Genomic DNA, 11,301 nt, shown 5'->3' on the forward strand with positions numbered 1-11,301 from the left:
TTTATGACTCAGCAATAAATCTATGCTTATGAAATAGCATATTGTATAAGTTCAGTTGATCATGTTTTTATTGCTTGTGTGTGTTATAAAACTTAATTGAAAACTATAACTCATTAATTTCACATCAAATGTCATTACTGGATCGCATTTAGTTTGCAACTGACTATTGAAATGTGGAACATCATCCATTGTCCCGCCCAACTTTTGGCCCCTGGCCTAATTTGGCGTTGCAGCTGGTGTGATCCCATCACAAGATGGTCTCTAGTGGAGGTTGATACAATTAACATGTCAAGCTTGAACTGAAAATAAGTATATACTTGTAGGCTATGAGTGTTATGGTTCTGTGTCCCTTCAGACACACAAGAATATGAGTCTTTGAATTGTCTTTATTGGAACAAACCCTTGGAGCTGTCCTATTTTGCAAGTAAAACATATTAAAATGGTGGCTGGCTTCTGAACAACAAATGAAGTTGTTTTCATTTCAACATCAGATAGGGACAGAAAGAGCCAAGTGAAATGGAATCAAGCTGCCAAACTGTTTATGCTGCACAATGAACCAAAAGTAATAAAGCAGAGCCCACGGGACTGTGTCCATACATTTATTCATCTCTGTAACCACAACAGCATGAGCCATATGAAAGGAAGGACACACAAACGCAGATCGAAAGAGCATCTGTACTGTATGCCAGAAGAAGGGACACATGCAGAGTTCAACCACTACATGCACATGCTCACTTGTTCAGAGGCACATGTAAAGACAGTACATGCACACATGAACACACACGTTGTATAACGCCTTGGGCACAAGCTATTTCGCATTTTACACATTACAGACCCTGTTCAAAGGAGACAAACAGTTCATCCGAACGAACATTAAAGGCCATTTTTCTGTGAATGCATATAATCTCCTGCATTTGACCAATTACTCAGATGCGTGGGCAGCACTGGGGCAGAGATGGGGACAGGCGTAAAGATTGGCAAGCTCCGATTCCTGCCTCGTGTTGCCACTACTACAGTACACTGTAGTCGAGCTGCACAGATGTCAGCCGCTAGATTAATCCTCCCGTTAGCTGACTCCCTCTCTGTGCAGTGAGCATTCTTTCAAAAACTTCCAAATGTGAACAAACAAAAACAACGACAGCAGCAAAAGCAGTCATCCAGAATCAGAAGACTCACAAGTGTACGACAGAAATATGAAAGTGACGATTATTCTCTTTTTTTTTAGGTAAACCAATGGTGGAGTGGTGACGCAGAACTTGACGTGAGAAAAAGAAATAGAGGTGTAGAATTAATGTGCTGTAGATAAAAGGATTGTATTAATGAAATAATGTTCAAAACAATTGAACATACGGTTATTATATTTCCCCCTTTTGGAAATAACTATTTCTGAAATCACTATCTGTGTCATGGGTTTTTAAGAGTATTTGGAAGAAATGTGATACATGGTGAAATGGGTTTTTAGTTATGAAGTCGAGCTTCATAATAAAACCCCTTTCTGTGAGCTAGAATGGGCTTCCTCTGAACCCATTTTCTGTTTTGTACAGTAAAAAGCAATGTACAGACCTCTAAAAGGCTCTGGGTGAATAAAAATGCATCTAATGAGAGGGACTGTAATGACATACTGTGCATCAACAACGATGTTTACTTGAACTGAAGTGCAAAGTATGAAGCATGAAAAGCTAATTACGTATGTTTGAAATAACATAAATAATTGTCACACAGGCAGACATTCTCCAGGGTGAGCAATAGTCAGAAAGTTAATTAAGCAATACAATACTCCAATAACAACTACAACTACAATACTACACTAGGCAGGAGGAGAGAAGACCTGGAGAGAAAATGGAGGATAACATTGAGTTATAATAATAAATATATAAGGAATTAATATTGAGATGGAGAAATAACAGGAGGAAGAACTGCAAGTGAAGACTTTATGTGGTGGAAGCCGCATATATGTGGTGGAAGCCGCATAAATGGGTGATTGTGTGTGTGTGTGTGTGTGTGTGTGTGTGTGTGTACCTTTGATGACATGTGGTGAAGATGGAGTGTGTGTGTGTGTGTGTGTGTGTGTGTGTGTGTGTGTGTGTGTGGGGTTGTGTGTGGGGGTGTGTGTGTGTGTGTGTGTGTGTGTGTGTGTGTGTGTGTGTGTGTGTGTGTGTGTGTGTGTGTGTGTGTGTGTGTGTGGCTGTGAAAGCAGGGTGCAGACGATCAGAGCAGGGGTTGAATGGTGGGAAGGTTTGATTAGATTCTGGGGTCTAGCTTGTGAGGCTAAATTAGCGTGTGTGTGCGTGCGTGCGTGCGTGCGTGCGTGCGTGCGTGCGTGTGTGTGTGTGTGTGTGTGTGTGTGCTGTGTGTGTCTGTGTGTGTGTGTGTGTGTGTGTGTGTGTGTGTGTGTGTACCTTTGATGACATGTGGTGAAGATGGAGTGAGGCTATAAAGCAGGTGGCTGTGGCTGTTGGAGGGTTTTAATATATGTGGGGGAGCCTGGAAGACAACAGGGAGCTTTGAAAGGAGGTATTAAAAGGGCGGGCTTTGGATGGCAGAAGGAAGTTAGAGAAGAAACATGAAAGTTGTGTGTCTAAATGACAGCTCAGTGTTGTATACATAGATAGTGCTACTACTGCTGAAAATGATCACTTTTGTTGTTTGACATTTAATAAGAGAGGGAAGAGTACGCCTGGGCATTTAATATTTAATAAAGGGGGAAAGGAAGTGTGTGCTGCCAAGTCACTTACATTAGGTAATGTTTTTTTATTGCAAGTGTATTATAAATATGTATTATTCAGAGATGAAAAACAAAATTAAATGTAAATAGCAAAGGGAAATAGAATAAACATGACCGGGCTAATATTTTTGGAGTGTTTTCATCGAGGCTCATGCTTTGATGCCCCATAATTTGCTTAATGCATCCAGGTCACTGCATCAACTGATTTGTGTATATAAATCAAAATGCATATAGTTTCAAAAAAAGCTAGGCCGAAAGCTGAACTCCATCAAGCAGAAATATTTGAGTGTCAACAGATATCAGATGACAATTATCGACTTAGGCAATGAAATGATGTTAACCTGACTGTTGCCTTACTCTAGCAGCAGTAAAAGGTGATCAACCCTAAACAAATGAGCCAAGTGTATAGTAGGGTATTGAGAACTTGTTCAAAAATAAAATATATTACAAATGTGTTAATTCATTAAGATTGAGATGATGTTAATCAGTCCCAAAAGTCCCTTCTATTATCAACTATCTCTCTCTCTGCTTGGACTGGACTTCTTGAATTATTTACTCAGTAAACTTACCGCACTCAGAATTTCCCCTTTTCCCCCATAATGCTTCATTGTGAAATGACTTGTTGAAATGGGCAGAGGAAAGCTAGTGAATATTAGCTGTTAACTTTTGGAGCTGGCCTTTAATGATCTATTCATGCTCTTTGTTGTAATGTATGTAACACTATGATGATATTTTTAAGTGCATTTTGTAAAGTTTAGTTTTTGGCAAAAAACGTGAATACATACATTTGTTTGGGATTATTTACATATATAGTTATATATCAAAGTGATCAAATAAAATTGAATGTAGAATTGTTAAAAATACAGTTCAATATGGGGTTAAAGTTCATTATTCCAACTTTCTGGCTTCCGACTGATGGAGGAAAAGTATAAAAGGCTTTTCCTCCAGGGATTTACAAAGCATTAAGACTGTGATATCATGATGAATAACTGAACAATAATAATGGTAAGACTATGGTTCCTTGTAGATGGAGGTTAGAGCCCATGGAATATATTTGGTGAGGTTTTGGGCGCAGGCCGGAACTGCAAATGGAAAAGGCTATGAAGGGTATGGTGGGATTTAGCTCATTTCGGAGTAGGTGAGTGGAAGAATGAGTGCGGGATGGGAAAAAATAACAAGATAGAGCAGGATGTGAACTGGGAAGTAAAGAGGAATGGAGGTTGAAAGGAAGTGTGGAGGGAAAGAGGTAGACAGAAGGTGAGGCGGGGGGAGAGGGAGAAGCAGGGGTGTTGAGAGGCGGAAATGGCTGGCACGGTGAGTCCTGGCACGGCTGAGGGGCGGAGCAGTACACCTGCTCCCAGTCCCTGTGGATCTACAGGCAGACTGTCATCTCTCACACACACATTCACTAATCTTATACAGTTCACACACACAGACAGACACACAGAGCCTGTCATGCATACTTTTTAATTTTGCAATCCTCAATAATTTGAGAAAGTTCTTCTTTCCAAGCTTTTTGCTTTTCTTTTTGTTTCTAAAGCAACTAATTAGTGACAACAGCAAATACACTCGAGGATTAGAGAATCCTTAATTCAAGCATACTCGATCACAGAGGCCGACATGTTCCCTTTTTGTTTCCTCTCCTAATGACTTAGTTCAAAGCATTCTTTGATTTTCTTACCATCTTTAAAGTAGAGCCAAACGAATATGATGGCAGTGAATTGTCTTGACACATTCTTCTTGTGCTAATGATAGAAAGATATCTGTAAAAGTTGACCCCTGTGGCGTGTGTTGAGAAATAACAATTCCATATATGGAATATTAATCTCCAATGTCAGCGCTGACCAACATTTGTAATAGCATTTTAAAACCTCCAGTTTGAGATATTGGTCCCAGATGTCTCATAAAAAAACTAAGTATAATTGTAATCTGGAGAATTTAAATCGACTAGAAAGAACAAGTACACCCATGCTGAGACACAGTGCTATTGCTTCAAATGCAAAATGATTATGTTAATCATTAAGGATACAATTAATTAAAATATTCATTACCTATTACTTATATTCAAATTAAACTACATGAAATGGCATGTGGGAGTTAGTTATATCAATTAAATTACAGATGTTTTAAAAATTGGCATGCACAGTGGCTCAAATCCCGACAGGAACCTGTTTTAATGTAAATGTTGTGTCACTTATTGTTCTCCAATCGCATATTTAAATGAATGAATTCACAAAAAGACACACAGATGATGTAATGTTGAGCGTGCTGTGAAGGAGACGTGAAAACAAAGAGCAAAAAAAAACGTGTCTATCAAAAGGAATCTGACTGTGATTGGTTCCCTCAAGCCTACAGTCTCTCTCCATTCAATAAGCAGAAAAGGTGATTGCTGCTTTGATGGCCTCTCGCCTTGGGCCTCGGCGTGGAAAATAACCATTGTGGACACAGGTTGTTGACCAAAGGCAATCTCCCCATTGTGGCCAAATAGCCCACAGAGATGTAAACATTACATGGAAGAATGGCCTACTGATCGACCTCAAAGATTGCAAAGTGAAGGTCAATGGTTTGTCCAACAGCCTATCAGAGGAATGTGTGTGTGACCGTGTGGTTGTGAGTTTGTCAGAGTGGGGGTGTGTGTGATTGGAGGGGGGCGATGATGGTAAATTGAACCACCCAGGTTTTGAAAAGGACTTAAAAGTGACTGTCACAAAGGATCTCTTCACTGTGGCATACCTGTGTCTCAAACACACAACCATGGGGGCCACAACGGGACGCAGGTGTTGCCTGTTATCTACCTTCCTAAGCCATAAAGTGCATGTGGTATTAAGTCTTTGAAAGAGCATGAGCGCCAAATTTAACCTAATCTTTAGAAAACCAACTACAAACTAAGTCCTTTCAAACAGGGTTAGAGATTTCGACTCAGTAGTTTGGAGTGTTTGTTTTTTATTCTCTTCACTTCTGCTGTTGCCTTCAGGGACATTAATTTCTTTCACCTAAGCACTAGAAACTTTAATCTAGAGCAGCAATTACAGTAGCGCTACCTTATGTTTAAGTTATAAAGGCATTGTATGAATATGGGTAGAGGCCAAGTCACTTCAAATTTTTGTGGAAATGAGCGCCATTTGCATAACTCACTTGGCCGTGCTTTGCAATTATGCCCCCTGTTCCGACACACGCTGCATCGTTCTGCATGTAAATTCAATTCGGATGATAAGACTACCTTATGAATATACAGTTAATTGGCAGCAAATTCCCCAGTTCAATTTTCAATCGTTCCGCAATTACCGGAGAAATCATAATGGCTTTTCTCTCCTCATTCTCCTACTCTCTCTTTCCCAGAGACAGAGCAAGACAAATACCAAAACAATTGTTCCTTGGGCAGTATTTCTTAAATACAAAAAGAAAAGGAAGGAAAAAAAAAAAAAAAAAAAAGATAAAAGGGAGAAGTGATCAAGGAGAAATGTGTGGCTCTTGCCTCCCAGTGCTGTGTGCACACGAGTGAATCTGAGAGACATTGCATGCGACATTGCGTCTAAGAGAGATCAAAGGGGTTCCTTGCTTTGCTTTGCATACCTCAAACAGTATCAATAATGCATTTTCCTGCCAAGCACAAGGGCCTCAAGTCCACGCACACAAACATACAATGGCCTACAGCGGTGACTGGCATTTAACTTCACTGTCTGCAGAGCAGTTTAGGTGTAAAGATGGGTACGTAAGTTGACAGCTACCTCGAGGATAGTGAAGGATGCTGAAGGTAGGTGAGAACTCAGGTTGAAATCCATTTTACAAAGCATGGTTCAGTAACAAGAAAGATTTCTCTATGGTCAATCAATTGCCCCACAACTTAGTCATCTCTATATGCACAGGAAATGGGAAATAAACTCCACTTAGTAAACTTTTTTGGGTTCACAGAAATGATATGTGAATTTCTATTCATATTATTCATGGCAGTTTTTTATCTGCTACACTATTCTGTGTGATCATGAATGATACAGAGGAGAAGGAGAAATAAGACCGGGAGTAGTATAGAGTGACATTGAGAACATTCAACATTATGATCACGTCCTTGAGCCGGTTGGTGAGATTTCATGTCTGGAAAGTAAATAACTAACAATGTCAAAACAGTTATTGCGACGGTGACCCCTAACAAAGTTCTTTAGCCTGCTTTTTCCTGCATTGTTGTCCAAATGTACTTTGGGTGAAATGGGCAGTTCACTTGTTAAATAAAACGTAATGGAGAAGAAACGTCTAACAGTTTCACCATTAATTAACTCAAGTCATTTATTGTACGCCTGTAGAAATTTTTTGACTAAGGATCTTTTGCGAGTTTGTGAGCTTGTTCCCACTGCTCATTCTAATTATTGAGTCTATGACCTTTCCAGTATAGACTTGTGTGTCTAACTACTCGGCCTCCTTGTCACCACTGGTGGGAATATTCATTACTGGCTCCAACGCTGAGCCAACAGTATTGAGCGGCCTAACTATGATCAATAGAATTCCGGGCCTCGTTTTGAATGTTTACAGTCATCTTTAAATGCGTATTGGTTTTGCTTAATTTTAAGTAGAACCTGTTTATGCCAGATTGCATTACTGGCAGACAAAGTAGACTGGGGGGGAAAAAAAGCCCCTTTGATGGCCAAAATGAGAAAAAGTGCATCAGCTTAAAGCCGATGAAAGCTGTGACTTGATAGGGAATGTAATGTATTCGTTTTTTCACAATAGCTTAATCAAAATTAACCATGAAGAACGAAGTAGCATCCATTAAGTTAGCTGGCAGATGACTATGAGGCAGTGGTGTTGGAAATCATTTTTATTATATAGATGTATCAATTTCACAGCACTGCTATGCCCAAGTCTCTACTTTTCTGCCCCACTTAAGTGGCTGCTAAAGTATCATGGTCACTTATGTGCCATAAAACCAGGATTATTTCTTTTCAAGACAAATAAATCACATGGAAAACATATCTTATAAAAATGACTTTGAAAAGGTGTTGTACTCTAAGTGTTCCAATCTGAGTTTTGCAGCAATGGAATTTATGCAAACATCTTAAGAAGGACGGATTTGACCGTGGGATGACCAGCTCCCCAGCGATAAGCTCCTCCTTATTGCACCAGCACGGAAGTAACATGCAGTCCCCTGTGTGAAACCATGCTTCAGCTCAAGAAGAAAGGTACATGGGTCACTGCAATATCGAGGTGATGGTTCATAAATAGTTTTCTGTCAGTACTGGCTCATACAGTATGTCTGTGGCACTCATCAAAAGCTATATATAAGAGCAGTTAAACTGTTATACATGGAAAACACCTTGATCCCGCCACAATTAGAGCCTCTTCTAGTGTAATGATGAGGTCATTAAACGTGATGAACCTGATAAGCATTCTTCAAAATTATCTCATGAATTAATGGAGTGAAGACTTGCAGCCTAAGCAACAAAAGAGGCAAGAGAGGAAAATCAAAAGTGTAATCAGGAAAGTCTGAGAGCACTATGATAAGATGGTATCTTGATGAAAAGGAAAGCAAGGAGCAAGGAAGAGTGCCTTTCTTACATTATTATTTAGGCGCAATGGCTGGGAGGCATGCTTTTGAGTTTCGTTTTATATCCTATCGAATTCCATGCCGGAGAAAGCAAAGGGGAAGCAGGTCTTTAATGTCAAGGTACGATATCCCACTGTGACATTTGAATTTTTTTCATCTATTATTTCTCATAAAAAGGAACTTGTCATCTTACAGGAAATGTTTTTTAACAGGAGAAAGTGTTGGCCAGCTTAAAACTTTTGAATTTCTGAGAAAGCCCCCACATATAAACATTTAAAGCTAGACATGTTGTAAGGGTTTAGACAGGACTTAACTCATAGTTCTGAACAGCAGGTATATTATAAATTATTCCATATCTTACTGTAGTTCCATTGATCGCATTTACCGTATTGTACAGTTTGGGCTTTCTAAAGGTAGGTCAAAATGGGCCTCTAAGTCCATTTCCAGGATGAAGAAGCCGCATAATAAATTATCAACCTGAGATAATTCCAAGCAGTCAGTCTTGAGTGTCTCAAATTTCCATCCAGTAAAAGGATCTGACCTGCATCTCGGAAATCCCTTCAACAAGAAATGTGATCTTCTAAACTGTCTGACAGTTCAGTGGGATCTGTCTCTCACTCCAGAGCTTAAGAAATAGTATTGTACTAACTTATTTAAGTTGAAGTGGGAGACTCGGTATATGGATCTGTTCAAGTCAGTGAAAAAAAAAGAATTGGAATCCGACAAAGAACCTCACTGAAGAAATGTGTTGTTATTCAAAAATGACAAAATCATTTCCAAATCCCACTCAGATCTTACGAGGAGGCTCTGCTATTTTTAATTACTTAAGAAATGTCTATGTAACACAAAAAACAAAGACTGCACAAAAAGTCCATTATATGCTGCTGGTTTGGGGTTTAGACTACGTTGTGTGGGCTTGATTTTTTGTGTCCTCAAACACACTCTCCTTTCTTTATTGGATGAGCAAGACAGTAAGTCCTAAACGGTTACAGTACATTAACATCCCTCAACGTGTAACAAGGACTAAGCGAATATTTCCTCATTCAATTTACACACACTTGACTTCACCGCAGTTTCTAACATGACCTTAGATTCCATCACTGAGCCACACAGAAGACATACACACCCAGCACAAGCACACACCCAACACACACACGGTCATACATATTAATGAGAGATCAACATCATCTTCTGCTTTACCCGACTAAGCTCCTGCCGTTTTCTCATGTACAGCAAGGACAGAGATTCACCATGCCTGCACACACACCAAGTCATACACACACACCAAGACACACACACACACACCAAGTCATACACACACACCAAGACACACACACACACACACACACACACACACACACACACACACACACACACACACACACACACACACACACACACACACACACACACACACACACACACACACACACACACAAATCACAGTAACAGACACAAAACTGCAGCATTGTTGTTCTCATTCTGCCCACTCTATTCACACACAAGCTGGCAGCGACAGCAACAAATGGCAGTGAAGGCTGAAGAGTGCCCCCTGCTGTTACACTGGGGCCCAGGTCGGACCACCTGGTCCTGGTCACTCCACCGCTCCGTCTCTCTATTAGCAGAGGCTTACTTGGAGGTGGAGGGAGGTCGATATCATACTGAAGTTACCAGAGTAATGAAACCACAGGCAACCCCGACTAAGCAAAAGAGGGAGTGGGTGCTCCAGACGAGGCTGGCAAAGGAGGTACGGGGATTTACGAAACAGCCAGAAGAAGTGAGGGCAGCGAAACTTCAAAGAGAGGCAAGATAGCCTAAAAAAAGAGGAAGCAAGCAGGTCATTCCATGAAAAAGCCAAAGTCTTGGTCGAGTTGAGAGACATTGGTAAACTTGGCAAGAAAGAAGGGGATCTGCTGGGAAGTGGAGGAAAAAAGAGTTGAGTACAGAGCGGCAGGAGTCTCCCATGCTCAGTTTCTGATTAATCTATAGGTCAAATGATTACACATTTACATTTCAAGTAATTAAGGTCAAAAACATTAATGTCGGCTATGTTTTTTACAACAGTAGTGCTTTCAGATACATAAAAAATCCAGCAAACTCCCTCCGAGTGTAATTAGTTGATCTAATATCCTTTGCATGTAGTAAGTGAAAGTCTCATCTATATGCGTCTCATCAGCTCCAGTAACTTCTTCTCTGCTCAGCTAACAAACTTTAGCTCTTAATTAAATCAGAAATAGACACTTCATTAGCAAAGGGCAGAACATGTTTAATGTGATTTTGTGCAATGGCTTGCACAAAGCCCTATTTAGACTGAAACAAACATTGAAATAAATGCGAGGAGGGATTTAACAGTCCAACACATCCAATGCTTCAAATGTGGCATTGGTGGTTCTTTTTTTTCTAAAAACAAGTGGAGGATCAAGAAGTCCTGACAATAATTAACATAATATCTGCAAGTCATTCTTTTTCTCTAATACTGTTTTCTTTGTAGCGTTATAGAGCTTTTATTTCTTCATGCCGGTGAGATTTCATAGCAGAAAAAAAAGGAAAGATGTAATGAAAGCTGCACAAACAAAAGTGTAACATCAACAATGGATCTGTTGATGTTTGAAATGAGTCAATGGTAGTGGTAATCCACAAAACTCAGGAGTTCCCATCACCTCCATTGGTTCAGGCAAATTAACTCAGGAAGCAGCAACTTCAAAGACAAAAGTGAGGGTTTATCTGGTCACTTTTCATTGCTAAACAGCCAGAAACTGCCTCTCCGTATCTAATATTTCTCTGTGTGTTTCACTTAAACTTCATATGTTAAAGGTCCCATGTCATGCTTTTCCGGTTATTACCCGTCCCCTTGTGTGTTATGAAGGTTTTTATGCATGTAAACAGTCTGCAAAGTCACAAACCCTCAAAGTACACCCTGTAGCGAGTAAAACTCTAACACAGAAAAGACCTGTCTATGCTGCCCCAGAACACCTCGTTGGAGATTTCTAATTTTCCATTGTTTTCTTCCTGGGTTCTGTGACGGGTGAATACCCAAATC

This window comes from Notothenia coriiceps, unplaced genomic scaffold (genome assembly GCF_000735185.1).
Source record: "Notothenia coriiceps isolate Sejong01 unplaced genomic scaffold, NC01 NC01_scaffold00037246, whole genome shotgun sequence".
Classification (NCBI taxonomy): Eukaryota; Metazoa; Chordata; class Actinopteri; order Perciformes; family Nototheniidae; genus Notothenia; species Notothenia coriiceps.